The sequence below is a fragment of the Lutra lutra genome, chromosome 7 (assembly GCF_902655055.1).
Source record: "Lutra lutra chromosome 7, mLutLut1.2, whole genome shotgun sequence".
In the NCBI taxonomy this organism is placed as follows: domain Eukaryota; kingdom Metazoa; phylum Chordata; class Mammalia; order Carnivora; family Mustelidae; genus Lutra; species Lutra lutra.
In genome coordinates, this window is record NC_062284.1 from 38,746,738 (window position 1) to 38,765,304 (window position 18,567).

An 18,567-nucleotide genomic window follows, 5' to 3' on the forward strand; every position below is an offset into this window, starting at 1 on the left:
CTTCTTCTTTGGTAACCAAAAAACCTGTTATTTTTCTAGGGTGTAGTAATGTGCCAAGCCAAAAGATTCTGCTTCCCAGCCTCCCTTTCACCTGGCTATGGGGCCAGGGACTTAAGCTTTAGTAGGTGAAAGGTGAAGTGTTCTGTGTGGGGCTTACGGGAAGGTTCCAGAGACTGAGTTGTATAGACAATGGGTCCTTTTGCTTTTTCTCTCTCTTCCTACCTGCTGTTTGGAACATGGACACAATGGCTGAAATCCGCTAGCCATCTTGGATCAAGAGCTCGTCATGGAGATGGAAGCCATGCTGTAAGCATGTGGAGCACAAAGGAGGAGGAGCCCCACTCCCTCATGACCACGTGCCATGATGCCACGATACCTCCCCTGGACTGCTTACCTCCTCACTTCTTACCAGTTAAGAAAAATTATTTTGGGTTTTCAGTCATGAGCAGCTGAACATACCCTAACTGATAGTTCTGCTGTGTGGAGGCCTCCACATCTCTAGGTGACTGCCGAGGAGTAGGAGCTTCGTAAGTATTTAGCAGGTTCAACGCACAGTGGCACGGAAGGCTCCAGCTCCTCTGGCCTTTGCCTTTCCTGCATCATATTAAATTACTCATAGACACCTTTTGGTCGCTCTGTCCCAGCCACCGAGAAGGGGGTTCCCACTCCTCTGTGCAGGATTTTAGTGCCACAGGCTCAAATATTTTGATGGGTTTGTGGATAGGAGGCCTTTGAAATTCCAACTGCATGCATGTGTTATTTCAAATGAAAATCCAAAGACCAAATGAAAATCCAAGGATTCACTTTTCTGAATCTACTGAAGAAATGGGAGGTGATTTTCAAATGATGTCAGGAAAGGCCACCATGGGATCTGTTGCTATCATCTGTAGGCTGTACTTTTCCATAGTGCCTGCCAGGGACTTGATGTGAGGGGACTTTTTGGAAAGTGACTATTCAGGAGCCCTGATTGCCAGCTCCTGGCAAGGGGGTCTGCCTTCTCAGTGGCAACCTCGGAGGTGGTCTTGGCCAGACCAGCTTGCCCCTGACTCACACAGAGCTTCGTCGGCCAGGCTGACACGCCCCTCCTCAGAGCCCCGGACAACACACTGGTTTCCTGGAAGTGTTTAGGCCAAGACTCTGCTGTGAAGAAAATGATACTGTTTTTGCAAGTATGGCCTAATGGGAATGTGTTTAAAACTCTTCCTTAACAGTAAAGCTCCTTTCAAAGAAATATGGGGTTAAAACAACAACAACAACAACAACACAACAAACTCTTAGAACAAAAAGCAAAAGCTGGGAGATGAATTAACTCTTCACTGAGACCAAGGAGTTTCTTTCAAAACAGGTTTCGTTGGCTGCATTGATTTGGGTGGCCTACCCCATTGTTAGTCCACTCAGAGCGGGGGCCAGAGGAAGACCCACGCTCCTTTGTGGGAAAAAGTGAATTCCATAGCAAACCCCGGTGGTTCAAGAGTGTTTGCTTCTTCTGGAAGTAATTATAGAACTACGCAATCCCTGAAAAGCAACATCTGGCTGGCTGCAGGCAGGCTGGCAAATACTCAGTCTACATAGATGGAGGTGACGTTGCACAGAAGGAAGAGAAACAGCCTGAGAACACAGCCATGAGGTTTAGTGCCCATGTCTGGAGAGAGAGCCCTCTCTGCCCCGGGGCTGACATTTTCTCTTTTGCTGTGGGTTCCTCCTGCCCTTCTACAAGAGATGCACAGCCCAGAGCCCAGACACCTACCCACTCCCTTTCTGAGGCTTCTCTTGAGGAAAGGGGGCCTCCTACAGCTCTGGTTGGCACCCAGAGCTGAGATGGGTGTGCTGCCTGGAGAGCGCTCTGGGCCAGTGCTCTGCGATCAGCCTTGACTTCTCAGCTATTTCCATGCATTCTGAGGTGTTGGTTGAGACTGTTAGACACGTCTCTTTCCTCCCAGTGCTTTCTTGGGGGGCCGTTTGCTCATCCTCACCAGCCAGGTGCGGAAGAACCTGGGAGTTCTGCAGCATGCCTCCCAGCTCAGTTTGGAGGGGCCCAGCTTTGGACCTCTTGAAATTCTGGGGCAAATGCCCCTCTTTCCTTTTCAATTTCGCATCTACCAGCTCACCAGCTGAACAGCAGTATCATTGACTTATGAACATGAAGCGTTTTTCAGTTTTAATAGAACGTGCAGTATTTTGAAATGAAGAATGCATATTTTTTTAAGGATTTTATTTATTCATTTGACAGACAGAGATCACAAGTAGGCGGAGAGACAGGCAGAGAGCCTGATGCGAGGCTTGATCCCAGGACCCTGGGATCATGACCTGAGCCGAAGGCAGAGGCTTTAACCCACTGAGCCACCCAGGCACCCCGAAGAATGCAGTTCTAATAAATCCAATGAAACAGTCCGGGATTTTCAGAGACCAGGTTTCTATGAGAGCTACGGTCATGAGATTTTGAGGGACTTCTGGGGAAATCTGGGCCCTTACAGCAGGTTTTCGCAGATGGTGCATTTTCACATAGAAATGCTTCCGGTGGCAGTTTTGTTCGGACATTCTGCTGTTTTGACCTCTTGGCTGTGGTCTTGCGGAACCCGAGACAGTGGTCTTAGAAGCCTGGGTTTGACTTCTTTCTGGTGTCTCTTCAGGTTTCAAGCACCCGAGGAAGGCTTAGAGAAGACCAGATTTCTTTTGAGTCAAGAGGTCATTGACTAAATCCCTGGAGGAATTCAGGAAGGGCATCCTGCTTTTGAATAAATAGTCATTAGGTAACATGGATGAAATGCTGTTAATCACATTGAGGGGGGCTCAAGGACTATTTATCTGGATTTGAGGGGTTACAAGAGCTGAGAGTCCTCAGAGCCCTGAGACCCCCAGATTTCTACCTCTGCTTGCTCGCTGTGTGATCTGAGATAAGGCCTCAGTTTCCTTACCTGTAAAATGATGCAGCCCGCCTCCTGGTCTTTTTATGCGCATCAGTAAAGTCCTGTGGTGTTGGTGCTTTCCAAACTGTAAAGTGTTATATCCGTGTTAGTTACCAAGTTTGGGGCTTTGTTCTTTCCTTCCCCCAGCCCATGACCTCTGGGGTCAGCAGCGACATCAATACCACTGCTTCCACCATCTCTGGGGCGGACCCTCTTTCTCGCACCCAGGCTGGCGTGTCACACTTCCCTGTGTCATGGACTTGCAGCGGCCATTTGCCCTGCTTCTGATTTGGGAAGTGTGACCTTGCTTTTCCTGGTTACAGGTAAGGCTTTCTTCTTCTAAAATCCTCCTATTCAGATTCTGTTATGGTTCTCTGTTTCTGCAGCATTCTCTCCTCTGTCATGTACAGTCTTCAGCTCTGTTCTGTTTACGGGTGGGTGGTGAGCTCAGTTAGTGGGGAGGGGAGAAGAGATGCGGGGTGGGGGTGGGGACGGTGAGAAGGTGGCTTATTTATTTAGTTATTTAAGATTTTATTTATTTATTTGACAGAGACAGATCACAAGTGGGCAGAGAGGCAGGCAGAGAGAGAGGGGGAAGCAGGCTCCCTGTTGAGCAGAGAGCCTGATGCGGGGCTCGATCCCAGGATCCTGGGATCATGACCTGAGCTGAAGGAAGAGGCTTTAACCCACTGAGCCACCCAGACGCCTGGAGAAGATGGCTTACTAATCTGACTTTTTCGGTGTTTTCTCCACGTTCCCCTCCCCCAGCCCAGATGCTGCCCCCTTCCCCAGGGTTTTGAGAAGGCCTGAAAGCCCTTAGAAGGCCTTGGCCTTATTTAACTCTGTGGGGCTGCATTTTACATTTAATAAAAATGCTTTTCATTCATTCAGTACAGATATTTGCCAACTGCCGTATTTACAGCTTTGTGCCAGACCCTACAGTAACCCTGAAGATTTGGTGGTAGCCTTAGCAAAGGGGAGCAAAGCAAAGATCCTGCTCTTGGTAGCTTGTATTTAGGTGGGGGAGATCCCCTGGAGGAGAAGCCAGTAAACACAAATGAAGGCTTATCAGTGGGTGATAAGAGTTCAGAAGGACAATCTGGTGAGATAGGTGGGTTGTGAGGATGTTGGGGGGGTGGGGAGAATACTACTTTGTGGGGATGGTCTTTTCTATGAGATGGTCAACAAGAAGTTGAGGCCAGAAGGAGAGTGGCTATCTGGGGGAAGAGCATTGGGAAAAGGAGATAGGAGACAGGGACACCATGGCCCTTCAGAGTGTTCTGGGAACAGCAAGGGGGATTGGCAAGGGGAGCGTGTTCTAAGAGGTGGTAGGGTTGCAGTGCAGAGTACGCTGGATTCTGCAGTCATCTTCAGGCTTTTGTTGTGATGGCAGCAGGAAGCCACCGAAGGATTTCAAGAAGGAAGGAGGTGGACAGCCTAGAACTCTCTGTGGAATTACAGAAAGCCCAGGACTTCTGTGGACTTGTTCTGCAGCCACTGCCAAGGGACTGGGGCTTAGTGACCAAGGCAGGGCCTTGAAGGTGGGAGCAACAGGCCTGGAGTGAGTACCTCAGGAAACCAGGTAGTGGCCGGTTTTAAAAAACATCTTCTAAAATGTCGACTAGGACATGAGAACACAGTGAGAGAGTCATATGGAGATGCTGCGTGAATCCAGATTATGAACGTGCGTACTAGGCTGATGGTTGGTTACTGATACGTGGTGCCTTGAGGACAGTCTGAAGCCAGTGCTCTTTCTTGCATTCATTTATACATCAAAAGATTGACTACTTCCCAAACAGCTACTTGGTGCTTCTGTACTAACCAATACTAGGATTCATTGTCTCATTCCTGGTTGGCTCGCAGGACACGTGGAAGGTTGGGCCTCCTGTCTTTCTGATGGTAGGTAGAATTGGTAGCCGTTGGATCATTTGACTGCTGATGGTAGAGCCCTGTCATTTGCCCCTGCTGTTTGGAGCGGGGACTGCCAGAATGGCCTCCTCCCGACACGAGGAGTTTCAAGACATTTGGAAGCTAGAGCTAAGGTTTAATGTTTATAGGAGGTCTTGACTCACTTGCTGTAACTTAGCCGACACTGGGATCTGTTATTTATTTTAAGCAAATATGAGCAAATATTTTCTTTGTTTTTAGGAAAAAAAATTCGCATCTGCTCTCTTTTCTGAATTGCTTCTAGTTTCACCACCCAAAAACATCTAAAAGGAAATAATTGTGAAAAGTCGGCCTCGTGTGGCTGAGCTCTCATCAGAAACCTCATTCAAGGGGCGCCTGGGTGGCTCAGTGGATTAAGCCGCTGCCTTCGGCTCAGGTCATGATCTCAGGGTCCTGGGGTCGAGTCCCTCATCGGGCTCTCTGCTCAGCGGGGAGCCTGCTTCCCTCTCTCTCTCTCTCTCTGCCTGCCTCTCCGTCTACTTGTGATCTCTCTCTGTCAAATAAATAAATAAAATCTTAAAAAAAAAAAAAAAAAGAAACCTCATTCAAATAACACGCAGCCTTTTTGCTCCTGAAAACACCGGTCCTTTGGATGATATCTAAATTTCTAAGTTCAGAAAAGGGGTTTTGACAGTGAGTTCTGTGAAACTCAAAGTATTCTTACTCTGTTTCGTTTCTTCAGAAAGCGTGGAGCTGCGAGGGTGGGGTGGGAGTTAAGTGGCCTGCTTAAGAATGTGTGTGGTGCTGAGATCTTACAGCCGGTGGGATACTCAGAAAGAAAATAGTTCATCCCAAGAAGTTGTTTCCCCAGAGCAACTGAGGACAGAACACACCCTGCTCTGTGTTGATTTTGGTAAAGGGAAACAGAGTCGGGTTTCCCTGGGGCCCCAAATGTCAGGGATGGTGAACACATACGTTCGTAAGCTGCACTCCTTTCCTTCGACAGAGACCTTGGTCTTGAGTGCCCCACTCAGAGATAAAGATACATCTCTTTTCTTAAATGGGGACCGTCCAGTTGTTCCCTTTAGGCTCGCAGAACTGATTCTCCAGAAAGGAGACGTTCAAGCCCCAAAGCAACGTTTGGGCGGTCTTCCCATGGCTGGACTTCTGGAGGCACTTTCCCTGGACCAGTCAGCACAGGTGGGGTGTACTTCTTCATGAGGGGTATGGTCTCGAAATTGCCATTTAGCCCCCAGCTGCGGGTCACTGTGTGCATTCACCGAGGGCCGTTAGGAATCAAACACTGTACAGATTCAAGGGCAGCCCTGCCCTCCAGGAGCTGGCAGTCTGTAACGGGGAGGTGGAGAAGTGAGAGGGCGATCGCAGTGAGTGGGCCCAGGCAGCACTGGGACACGTGTGGGGAAGGGTGGATAGGGGACGAAAGGCGGGAAACCTGGGGGAGTCAGGGAAGATGAGGCCTGTGAAGAGTAGGGGTTGCCAGGCAAGCTTGTGGGAGCCAAGGAGACCCTCAGTCCTGCATGGGGGCATCCCAGGTAGCCCCAAGATTGTCAGGGACTCGGTCTTGGTACACCATGCTAAGGAGAGCAAAAAAAAAAAAAAAAAAAAAAAAAAAAATACCAAGGAGTATGTTTATCCTGACTGTAAAGGAAGAAACCATTGAATAATTTTTAAGCCAAAGTACAAATGAGTGGACAGATTTGAAAAGGTCACACTTGAAGAGATCAGGGTCATGTGGGGAATGGGTTGGAGGAAAACAAGAGGGTTTTTGGCTGAGAGAGAATTTAGGAAACCTTTGCTGACACGCAGGTGAGAAATGGAGCAAATGAGGACGCCAGCACAGGAACAGGGAAGAACAGCTGAGATGCTCTAGGAGGCAGGTCAGCAAGAAGGAGTCACTAACTGGTGTGGTACCTAAGGGAGAGGAAGAATCTAGGATGCTTCCAGGTTGCTGGGGGCGGGGGGCGGGGTTGACATTAGTGCCATGTGCCATGCTTAGTCAGGAATTTTAAGAAAGGATTGAATGGTCCCAGGATCATTAGCGCTGTTAGACACTGGGAAGGTACTATAAGAAGAGTAGGCACAGCTCTGAGTTGAGTCTAACTGGGGAGTTGTTTTTCTTTTTTTTAAAGATTTTATTTATTTATTTGAGAGAGAGAGAGAGATAGTGAGACAGCGCGAGAGGGGGGGTAGGGTCAGAAGGAGAAGCAGACTCCCCATTAAGCAGGGAGACTGATGCGGGACTCAATCCCAGGACTCCAGGATCATGACCCGAGTCTAAGCCAGTCCTTTAACCAACTGAGCCACCCAGGAGCCTGGGAGGTGTTTTTCTTATGAGAAACATGTAGAGACGTCCCAGTAAGATGTTGTTTAGTTTGAGAAACAAAACTACTGGGAGAGAATTAGGAACAGAAAGTTCCCTACAGAACATCTTTACCGTATGCTGCCTTGCGTCAAGGCGTTGCCCTTTACCACCTTGACAGGTGGCAATAATTCCTTCTGTTCTGGAAGATTAAAGGCACAAGCCATCAGCCCCAAAGGTATTTTAGTTCAGAAGGTGGCAGGGTTCTGACCAGAGTTCACCACTTCAGGGAAGTGGAGTCATGCCCTAGTTGGGGGGCTCCCCTGTTTCTGGCGTGAAGACTGCGTGCTTGGGAGGTAGCATGGGTCTAGTGAAGAGATCAAACAGGGACTTGGAGTGGGATGGAGTGGGAGATACGCTCAGAGTCTAGGTCCTGTCATCTGTTAGTTTATGACCTTGTCCAAGTTACTGAAGCTCCTTGTTCAGTTTTCTAATTTTTTGGAGGTGGCGGGAGGTTGTCAAACAGTGTTTATTGATTATAAAGTAATCCCAGCTCCATGGGGAAGAAAACTGCAAGGAGAAAGATTAATGCACATTACAGACCCACCTGTGCATTTCACACTCACAGGTGTACACATGCACTCACCAGCATCCATACCACATCCATATCTAAGCTCCAACAGTGACTAAGCAAACACCTGCCTCCCCCAGCCAGAGTGACATCTGTTAGGAGATGGTGCCTAGGTGGGGCTCCAGAATAGGTTCTAATAGCAGCAGCCTCTTCCTCCCTGGCCCCTGACCTGTCCGAGGGTTCCAGGGTGCCTAGGAAGTAGGTGGCAGCTCTTTCCCACTCTGCCACAGATCTCATTCATGGCCTCTTCAGTGGAGTGTGGATCCCTCTCGTAGGCCATGGGCACACGTAGGTCTTGTCGGACTGCAGCATGTGGGCTGCATCCTTGGCTGTCCTCTTGCCGATGAGGTGGCTGTACTTGTCCTTGTGGTCCCCACCATGGGCCCCTGCTGGGCTGCCTCCTCTCACTGCCTCTGGGCCAGCTTCTTCAGCTTCCGTGTCTCCTCCACCTTCTGTGGGTCCCATTCCTCCCCACGATGGCTGGAGTCCAGCTCTTCATCTGAGGGTGTAGACTCCTTTTTGAAGATCGTGACATAGTGACACTCATCATCTTTCCCAAAGGAGAAGAATGTCAGGCCAGCCCCTCCCACCGTATCATGTAGAATGCTCCTCTCTGTCTTGTTCATCAGCTGACACTTCTTGATTGGCCCACGTCTTGGATGAAATCTGACAGCTCTTTCTCTATCATTTTGTTTGTTGTTTCTCTTGCTCCTGTAATGTCTCCAGGTGGTGGCCTGCTCTCGGGCCTTGCACCGAGATTCCTGGTCCCCGAGGCTGCATTGCTTCTCCATGGGGCTCAGGATGGATCCTAGTGGGTCCGCCATCTTGGGAGTCCGGTTCTCCTATTTGACAAGAACGTTAGGAAGGTTAAATTGAACTTTGTAGAGGGCCCTAAGTGGTGCCTGATCTGTAGTAGGCACTCTGGAAATTGTCGATCTTCCTCTGTTGTTGATGTGTCACATGTCTGTACCACCACTGGACAGGAACCCTGGCTTTCTGCCTATGACCCAAATGGCACTTGGTCCTTAGGGCAGATAGCCATCTTCTTTCTCTTCTACTCCCTGCATCTGGTTTTTGGTCAGTAGATGGAAGGGGATGGGCCCCTTCTCATCACTTCTAGTCTCATATCATCTCATACTGTAATGTCTGTGTGTGTACTGTGTGTGTGTATCTGTGTGGTGTGACTTGAGGTGGGACGGTTGGAATATGAGAAGGCTCTGTAATGATTAAAAGAGAGGAAAAAATAAATACAGTCTAAATATATCTGTTGTTATATTATTTGTTAAAGACCTGCAAAAAGCTTTGTTAACTTCTAGAGAAACCATAAATAGAACCTAGTAAAACTGCTTTTTCAAAATATTAAACCTCTGCACCCTAATTTTTTTTTAAAGATTTTATTTATTTATTTGACAGACAGAGATCACAAGTAGGCAGAGAGGCAGGCAGAGAGAGAGAGAGAGAAGATGAAGCAGGCTCCCTGCGGAGCAGACAGCCCGATGTGGGGCTTGATCCCAGGACCCTGGGATCATGACCTGGGCCGAAGGCAGAGGCTTTAACCCACTGAGCCACCGAGGCGCCCCTCTGCACCCTAATTTTATCATGGCTTATGAGCATGACCTTCAATTCTTGTATTAAACATGATACATTTTTTTTTTAAGATTTTATTTATTTATTTGACAGAGACACAGAGAGAGGGGGAACACAAGCAGGGGGAGTGAGAGAGGGAGAAGCAGGCTTCCCGCCGGGCAGGGAGCCCAATGTGGGGGCTTGATCCCAGCACCCTGGGACCATGCCCTGAGCTGAAGGTGGACACTTAACAATTGAACCACCCAGGCGCCCCAACATGATGCAGTTTTAAAAAAATATTTATTCACTTGACAGACAGTGAGAGAACGCACAAGCAGGGAGAACAGCACCGGGAGAGGGAGAAGCAGGCTCCCCACTGAGCAGAGAGCCCGATGCGGGGCTCCATCGAGGACCCCAGGATCATGACCTGAGCCAAAGGCAGACACTTGACGACTGAGCCACCAGGTGCCCCTAAATGTGATGCATCTGTGTGGCTTCAGTTTCTTTTCTCCTTTGCTAAAAAGATAAAGTACAGTCCTTTTCTTACTAAGAGTGAAGTTTATCATGGTTATGTCTTTTCAGATTCAGTGGAAAAAATCAGATTTACTTGAAAATTATGAGATAAGAGGCGCCTGGGTGGCTCAGTATTTAAGCATCTGCCTTAAGCTCAGGTCATCCCAGGGTCCTGGGATTGGGTACTGCATTGGGCTCCCTGCTCAGTTGGGAGCCTGCTTCTCCCTCCTCTCTCTGTCTGCCACTCCCCCTGCTTATGCGCTCGCGCTCTCTCTCTCTCTCTCACAAATGAATGTGTAGAATCTTAAGAAAAAAAAAAGAATAAGAAAAAGAAAATGGTGAGATAAGACATCTGTAGGTTTTGTGTTTTAATTCAAGAGTCTCAAAATAAGCTCAGTGGCTTGGAGAATACAAATGAGCACAGTACCACAAAGACCCCGTTTAAAAAAAAAAAACAACCTTTGAAGGAATTTACTAATATGTGTGTCAAATTTATACCACATTGGATGGTGCCATTGGCAATGTTTTTCTCCATGTCAGAGTATTATGGAAGCATGCCGCAAGCAGGTGCTTTATCTGGGGATAGAGGTTTTTCTGACGGGAGCCAGTTTCCGAGTCATCTTCTCGAGTCCTGCGCTGTCTGTAGTCTGTCTTTGCCCCCTGTGGCCTCCCTCCCTTCTGGCTGGGCATTCAGTCCCATGGTCTTGGTTCCACGAGCTGTGCTCTCTGTGGTTTGGGAAGCCGAGACCCCATCTGCTGTCCTTATCCTCAGGGAGCTTATATTTGGGCTTTTCTGGCATCCCTGCCATGTCCTGTGCACCTCTCGCTCCTTGTCTGCATTCGTTTCTTCGATGTGGGTGATTTCACTGGCCTTCGGTTTCACTGCTTTTTTATTAATTACATTATTATTTTATTTTATTATTTTTTAAATTTAAGTTTAATTAGCCAACATATAGTCCATCATTAGTTATTTGTTTTTAAAGGATATTATTTATTTATTTGACAGAGAGAGGGAGATCACAAGTAGGCAGAGAGACAGGCAGAGGGAGAGGGGGAAGCAGGCTCTCTGCTAAGCAAGGAGCCCAATGTGGGACTCGATCCCAGGACCCCAAGATCACGACCTGAGCCGAAGGCAGAGGCTTAACCCACTGAGCCACCCAGGCGCCCCTCATCATTAGTTTTTGATGGAGTGTTCGTGCACTCATCAGTTGCGTGCAACACCCAGTGCTCATCCCGTCACGTGCCCTCCGTCACCCACTTATCCCCTCCCTCGACTCTGCTTCTGTATGGAGCGTCTTAGTGTCTTGCAGTACTTCCCTGAGAGGAGTCTCTGCGCTGATGCTCCAGCTCTCCCGGAGTCCTGCAAGGATAGGACGCCGTTCACCAGGCGTGCCCAGTGCTTTTTGGAAAGTCCACCGAGGCTCCCATTTTTTTTGTGTTCAGCGTCAATTGCCCTTTAACGTTCACAGCCTTTTATGTGATGTCCCCGGGTTTCCTCCGACTTCCTTCCTCCACCAAGAGGGCAGCCAGCTGACCACCAGTGTTTGGGGATCAGCTGGATTTCACAGATGTGCCTGAAGTGGTTCTTCAGTTTCAGTCCAGGCTGGAGCCACTTCGTGTTGGATGTGGTGGGTGGGTGTTGGGTGGGCCAGAACCCCACACCCGCACCACAGGCAGGAGCAGCTTCCCTCCATTTCGCTCCATGCAGGGGACTTTTTTTTTTTTTTTTTTTTTAAGATTTTATTTATTCATTTGACAGACAGAGATCACAAGTAGGCAGAGAGGCAGGCAGAGAGGGAGAGGAGGGAAGCAGGCTCCCTGCTGAGCAGAGAGCCCGATGCGATGCGGGGCTCCATCCCAGGACCCTGAGATCATAACCTGAGCCAAAGGCAGAGGCTTTAACCCACTGAGCCACCCAGGCACCCCATACAGGGGACTTTTATTTTCAAGTCAGCGTTGGCACGGATCAAAGTGCAGGATAAGATCTGGAGAAGACTTGGCTCTGAGGCAGTTCTGTTATCCTCTCCTGTCCTAAAGACTGTTCCTGGCTGTACTAACCGCCGTGCTTCTTCTCTTTGGTGGGATCATCTTGATGTTTTTTCTGTACGTGTAAGTGGATGATTAGTACTGAGTACATAGGAAATGAGATCATTGACTCTCAGATTTGGAAGAACCTTCCCTTTCTGAGGGGCTGACACTGGAATTCCTTCTCAAACCCGCCTTCGAGTCTGTGAATGAATGGGCAGCCCCACACTGTTTGTCTTCCTCCACTGACGGGGAACTCACTGTGTCTCCCAGAACAACTCATTTTATCTTTAGGCATCTCTAACTGTTAGAGAACTTTCCCCACCTTAGATTGAATTGGCATTTGTGTCCCTGGCACATTTAGTCATTGTTCCTTGTTCTAACCTTTGGAGCCATGCAGAGCAAGTTTAATCCCTTTTCACGTGGAGGCCCTTCTGGTATTTATATTGGATGACAGTTTTTCCTGTTCTCAGCCCTGATCTCCTCCTCTGCACCCAGTGCTTGCTCTTAGCTTCTCAGTCCTGAAATCATCCTGGCCACGCAAACCAGCCCCAGGCAGAGGGGGTCCCTAACTCACTGGGGAGTTAGCACCTGTTAGCAGGTCTCTTTTGGCTAAGGAGAGGCTCTTTCGTCCTTGGCACTCCTTGCATATTCCCCTGAAGCTGTGTCCTTGGGTGTAGAGACACACTTCTGAGGGAGTTTGGGGGTAGTTATTCTTGATCTGAAGGGAGTCTACAGTTTGTTTAACTGCCCTGCCCTGCTGAATCTGGATGTATAATTCCCAGAGATCATTGTGTTCATGGACGACCATCTATCTCATAGTGGACTTGTTGTCAGCTATGATCCCCCAGCTTTTTTTTTTTTCTAAAGAACAAGATTTGCTTCTGTGTCTTACCCATCCTGGAGTCAAACAGTTGGTTTCTTTGGGGCCTTTGATTCTCCCTGTTTAACTTCATTTTGTTAGGCCTGACCCATCGTCTAGTCTGCTGGTCTGTTTGGCTCCTTAACTCTCAACACATCGCCTGTGTTTCCTGGGTTTCTGTGGTTCTAGCGGTTCAGGGCATCTCATGTCTACCACCTACTGGGTATATGGTTTGGGGCCAGGGCACAGTGAAGAATCTTCTGGGGCAACTGGCAGAACAGATGAGTGGTATCTTAGGGACCCCAAGGGCAGGAGGGAATAGCCTCAGGAAATAAAAACTGGGGAAGCTGAAAAAAGATTTCATCTCGTCCCTGCTGCTTTCTGAACATTCGATTTTTTTTTTCTTTCCTGGAAGCTAATTTTTCCCTGTCCACTTACTTATGTGGCAGGCTGAGTAATGCCCCCCTCCCAAGATAGCCACATTTTAATTCTGGAACCTGTGAATATGTCGCCTTTCTTGGCAAAAGGGATGGGATGGAAATAAGGACCTTGAGATGGGGAGGCCCTCTTGGATTATCTGGGTGCGCCCAGTGTCATCGCAGGTTCTCATGAGTGCGGGAGGGAGGAGAGGAGATGTCAGAGGAGAGGCAGAGTCAGAAGAGGGTAACCAGCTGACTTTGGAGCTGGAGGAAGGGGCCAACGAGCAAAGCAGTGCAGCCGGCTTCTAGAAGCTGGGAAAGGGGTACCTGGGTGGCTCTGTTGGTTGAGCAGCTGCCTTTGGCTCGGGTCATGGTCCTGGAGTACCGGGATCGAGTCCCGCATCGGGCTCCCAGCTCCACGGGGAATCTGCTTCTCCCTCTGACCTTCTCCTCTGTCATGCTCTCTCTCACTCTCTTTCTCTCAGATAAATAAATAAAATCTTAAAAAAAAAAAAAAGAAGCTGGAAAAGGCTATGGAACAGATGTTCCCCTAAAGCCTCCAGAAGGAAGGCAGCACGGATGACACCTAGATGTTAGCCGAGTGAGACAGCTGACCTCCATTTACGGTAAAAATAAATGCGTGCTGTCGTCCTAAGTCACTCAGTTGCAAGTGCCTTCTTGTCTTCAAGTCTTCCCCATGCCACCCGCCCCCTTGCAGTAGGGAGCTCCCCACCTGCCCCTCGTTCCCATGCTGGACGCAGTGTGGGTTGTTCCTGCCTTCCCACCCCCTGCCTTCCTTCTTGTTGTCCGCCTCCGGGCCCAGCGTGCTCCCTCTGTGGGGTGAGTTCGTGGTGAATGTCTGTGGAACCGAAGACCCCAAGAGAGACCCGAAGGCGTCTTTCAGAAATCCAGCTGCTCCATCAGAGTTCTTGGCCTCCCCACTTACAGCCCTGCCAGAGAAGGAGTAAGGCCGGTCCCTCAGGATTTTCTCCCAGTGAGCCCGGCGTGGGCCTCAAGAGGGCCACTTCTTCCCTAAGTGTTCTTTCACCGAACTTGAATCTGCTCGAGAGCCCCTGTGTGCTGCGTCCACCTGCTTTGTAGGACTGAACGATTGCCATGTGTTCATAGTCTCCAAATACCAGAGGTTTGTTAAAGGAAGAGAAAGACCCACAGAAATATGGTTTTGATGCCTTCTTTTTCTTCAATGTAGTATGGTTGAAAAAGTGCTTCCACACTGGGGATCTCATTTAATCCCCAGCCCTTTTCCAGTTTGTTAAGTATGGGAGTGACAGCATCCAGCTCTCTGCGTGTTGGGTTGGAAACCCGCCCCCACCTTCCCATGGTCGTGACCCACCCAATCTCTCTCATGGGGTGGGAGATGCTCTATTCCCAGGGCTGCTGGAACCATGGCTCAGCTCCCAGCTCCATCTCTTTAAAGTTGTCGAGAATTTTTTTCTTCCTCTTAGAATGCCAGACAGCACTTTGCATTCTGCTTTCCCTTTTCCCTAAGTCAGCATCCCCTGTACCCTTGCCCTCCCTTCTGCTCTTAACACAGCTTCCTTGCTGTCTGGGAGCTGGACTGGCCTTGGTGACCTCTGGCTCTGCCACAGCTATCTGGGGGACCTTGGGGGAGTGATTCAACCCCTGGGAGCCTCAGTTGCCTCACCTGCAAATGGCGATACGTGATAAGCTCCCTGGCAGGGTTGCTGAACAATGTATTGGACTGCTCAGCACGGCGCTCTCTTCTTGGTAAATGTTCAGTGAGAGATCGGGATTATTTATTACTGACTATTAATCACGTACCTGGTGTGTTTAAAAGCACTAGACACCTAATCTCTATTTATACTGCCATTTCTATGGGTAGGCTGATTCCAAGGTCAGACTCTGCACTAGGCATCAGAATGGAAATGTACTTTTTTTTCCTTCTGGAGGTCTCAGACTGGGGTGGGGGAAGGAGTCTCCGTTCCTTGAGTCATTCATTCAATCAGTTAGTCAATTCACAAACGCACTGTCCGGCAAGCTGTAGGGCACTGGGGGTAAAATGGTGAGAAGAACCCAATACAGGCCCTGTTCTCATGGAACTTGCTGTCTGACAGAGAAGACAGACATTAATTTAAAACAAGAAAATACACTTGCTGTGGAGGAAGCTGGGCGAGAGTCTAGGGAGATGTTGCCTGGGTGTCTGGTGGACCTTGGGGTTGGATCTGTGTCACCGTGTGGCAGACATGGTCTTCGACTGGGTGGCGGTGGGCTTTGGCAGCGCTGGGTCCAGATCATAGCAGGGTGGTGATAGCCTGGGTCCCAGCAGGGGATAGTCCAAGGTGTCTGAGACCTTGGGGACGCTGTCAGAGGCACAAGCGTGTATAGGAGAGGAGCAGCGGTGAAGAGCTCTGCTGGGGAGGCACAGAGACTCAGGGCAGCTGAGTCCTCAGGTGCTTATTAAGGAATGTTTTAAATGGGGTTTTAACTTGGCCACTCCTTCTGTTCAGCCCAAATGATACCCTGGTCCGCATTTCCTGTCACAGTGACAGGAAACATGGACCAGGCTATCAAGCAAGTTTAATTAATATCCTTGTCTGTGAACATGCTTCCCTCTTATCTCTCATTTTTCACTACTACTTTCTTGCTCTCCATCCCTATTTCTCTGTCTTCTCCTGTTTGATTTCTCCTGTTCTGTGATTCACTCAGCTCTTCTGTTTTTCATCCAATTAACGTTTCTAAGGAGAAGCGTGCTCTTCTGCTCTGAGATAGAGGAGGAAGGAGGCTGAGTTCCGTCGTCCATAAGCAACACTGGGGAATGGGTTTGGTTTGACGGCTTATTTAAACTCTGCCCCATGCTGCCTTCTCCCCGGAAGGTATAGCTTCCATGTGTGCCCAGCCCTCGACGTGCTCGTTCTCCCTTCCACAATGCAGTTGGCAATTTTTAGTCATTTAGCTCTCCTCTGTCTTGTGGGAAACAGACTTTGTGTAGCCTTTCAGCTCAGGACCTTGTTGGGTTTCTCTCCACGTCCCTGTGATGGGATGCTCTGTGTTCACAGGGTCCTGGTGAACTATTTACCCTGTCTTTTCCTGGCAGAGCTACCATCCAGGAGCAGAGCTTTGAGACCTCACCAGGGAGGTATGCCTGGTGATGTGGTCAAGGACACGAGTATCTGTGTTCTGACCTCCTACAGGCCCGAGGTGGGAGATGATCAGGAATTACACGTGTTGGCTCTGGAGCGACCACAAGGACCACAGCAGTGGGTTGGACTGCCTGGTGGTTTCTTTTTTAACGTTACTTGAAAAAAAAACCCCAACAAACAAACCAACAACTTTTATTTTAGAATGGTTTTAGAGGGGCACCTGGGTGGCTCAGTGGGTTAAAGCCGCTGCCTTCGGCTCAGGTCATGGTCCCAGGGTCCTGGGATCGAGCCCCACATCGGGCTCTCTGCTCACCAGGGAGCCTGCTTCCTCCTCTCTCTCTGCCTGCCTCTCTGCCTACTTGTGATCTCTGTCTGTAAAATGAATAAATAAAATCTTTCAAAAAAAAAAAAAAGAATGGTTTTAGATTCATAACAAAATCGTGATGAGAGTATAGAGAGTTTTCATAGACTGTCCATCCACTTTCCTCTGTTGACATTATACATTTGGTTTGTCACAATTAAGAAACAAATACTGATAAATTATTATTAGTTACAGTCCATCCTTTTTAAAGATTTGCTTAGTTTTTATCTAATGTCCTTTTACTGTTCTGGGATCCCATCTAGGATACCGAGTTCCAGGCAGCTATCATGTCTCCTTAGGCTTCTCGGGGCTGAGATAGTTCCTGGGATGACTAATCAATCAGTCTTTCTTTTTTTCTTTCTCTTTCTTTCTTTAAGATTTTATTCATTTATTTGACACAGAGAGAGACACAGCGAGAGGGGGAACACAGAGAGAACACAGAGAGAGAGGGAGAAGCAGGCTTCCTGCTGAGCAGGGAGCGCAGTGTGGGACTCGATCCCAGGACTCTGGGATCATGACCTGAGCTGAAGGCAGATGCTTAACTGACTGAGCCACCCAGGTGCCCCACGACTATTGTTTCTGATAATGCTGACAGTTTTGGGGAGGACTGGTCAGGTATTTCATAGGATGCCCCTCTACTGCCGTTCGCCGTTTGCTTTTCTCCTGATTACACAGGGGTAGGGGCCTGGCGAGGAAGACGATGGAGGTAAAGTTCCATTTTCCTCACAGCACATACTGTCAGGATGACTTATCAGGGCTGATGTTGCCCTTGATGACGTGGGGACCTGGCTGAGGTCGTGTTGTCAGGTTTCTCCATTGCAAAGTTCTTTTTTCTTCTTTCCATCCTGACCTCTCTGGAAGGAAGTCACTGTGTGTAGCCTGCACTCAGGGAGTGAGGAGTTCCCTTCTCCTTCCTTTAAGGCAGATTGTCTCAGCCAGATATTTGGAAATCTCTTCTGCATGGGAGATTTGTTCCTCTTGTTCTATTTATGCATTTATTTAATCATTTGCTTATATCAGCCTGTACTCATAGGTATTTATTTTTATATTTTGGGTTTTGATACTTCTTTATCTGTTCCTCAAAGTATTTCAGCTTTGGCCATTGGAGACCCCATATCTCTTACATATATCTCCGTTATTATAGGCATGGTGGGTTTTAAAAAAAAATTATTAAAAAAATTTTTTAGAGCACTTTAATTTAATTTTATTTTTTCAGTGTTCCAAGATTCATTGTTTATGCACCACACGCAGTGCTCCATGCAATACATGCCCTCCTTAATAGCCACCACCAGACTTACCCATCACCCACCCTCCCCTCCAAAACCCTCAGTTTGTTTCTCAGAGTCCACAGTCTCTCATGGTTCCTCCCCTCCCCCTCCCCCAATTAAAGCCCATACGTTCTGTCACTACAAGATGCTCCAGGCCCTCTTGTATGTTTCCTGCCCCAGTCCTGGAAGTGGCCATTTCTTCAAGGAGCCCTGGTTCCTTTTACGAGATCATCTATTAGTGTTATAAACCAAGACCTGGGTGCTAGGTGTGTGCATTGCTACTGCAGTATTGTTGCTCCTATGTCATCTTGACTGACAGAGCGAGGAAAAATATGTATATACTGTATTTATAAATATGTAACTATTTGTATCGATATTGAGCTAAACAAGATCACACTGGTGTCTCCAAGTGGAATCCACTATCACAAGATCATTCTAGCCTTCTTCCCTTGCAAATCTGTAGCCTTCTACTCCCAACAGGGAGAAGTAAGACCCCCACCATCTGCCATCCATTGACTTGTCCAGTCTCAGTATACATGTATGGTGGTTTCAGCATTGTCGACCCATTCCTCTTGGGAAACAACTTTATCAACTACCCTAAAATACCTCTGTATAGTTCCTTTTGCTTTTGGGCTCCACTCATTTCTAGAGTTACTTAGATCATTTCCTTTTCTCCTCACCCACTTC

General features: G+C 48.4%; 1 protein-coding gene and 1 pseudogene across 3 annotated transcripts in view; one reads left to right on the forward strand and one right to left on the reverse strand.

The window, feature by feature from the left end:
* Positions 1-18,567, forward strand: part of CGNL1 (cingulin like 1) — a 159,788-nt gene that overhangs the window by 25,298 nt on the left and 115,923 nt on the right. The gene's annotated exons all lie outside the window — the stretch shown is intronic.
* Positions 7,936-8,568, reverse strand: LOC125104018 (sperm-associated antigen 7-like; annotated as a pseudogene).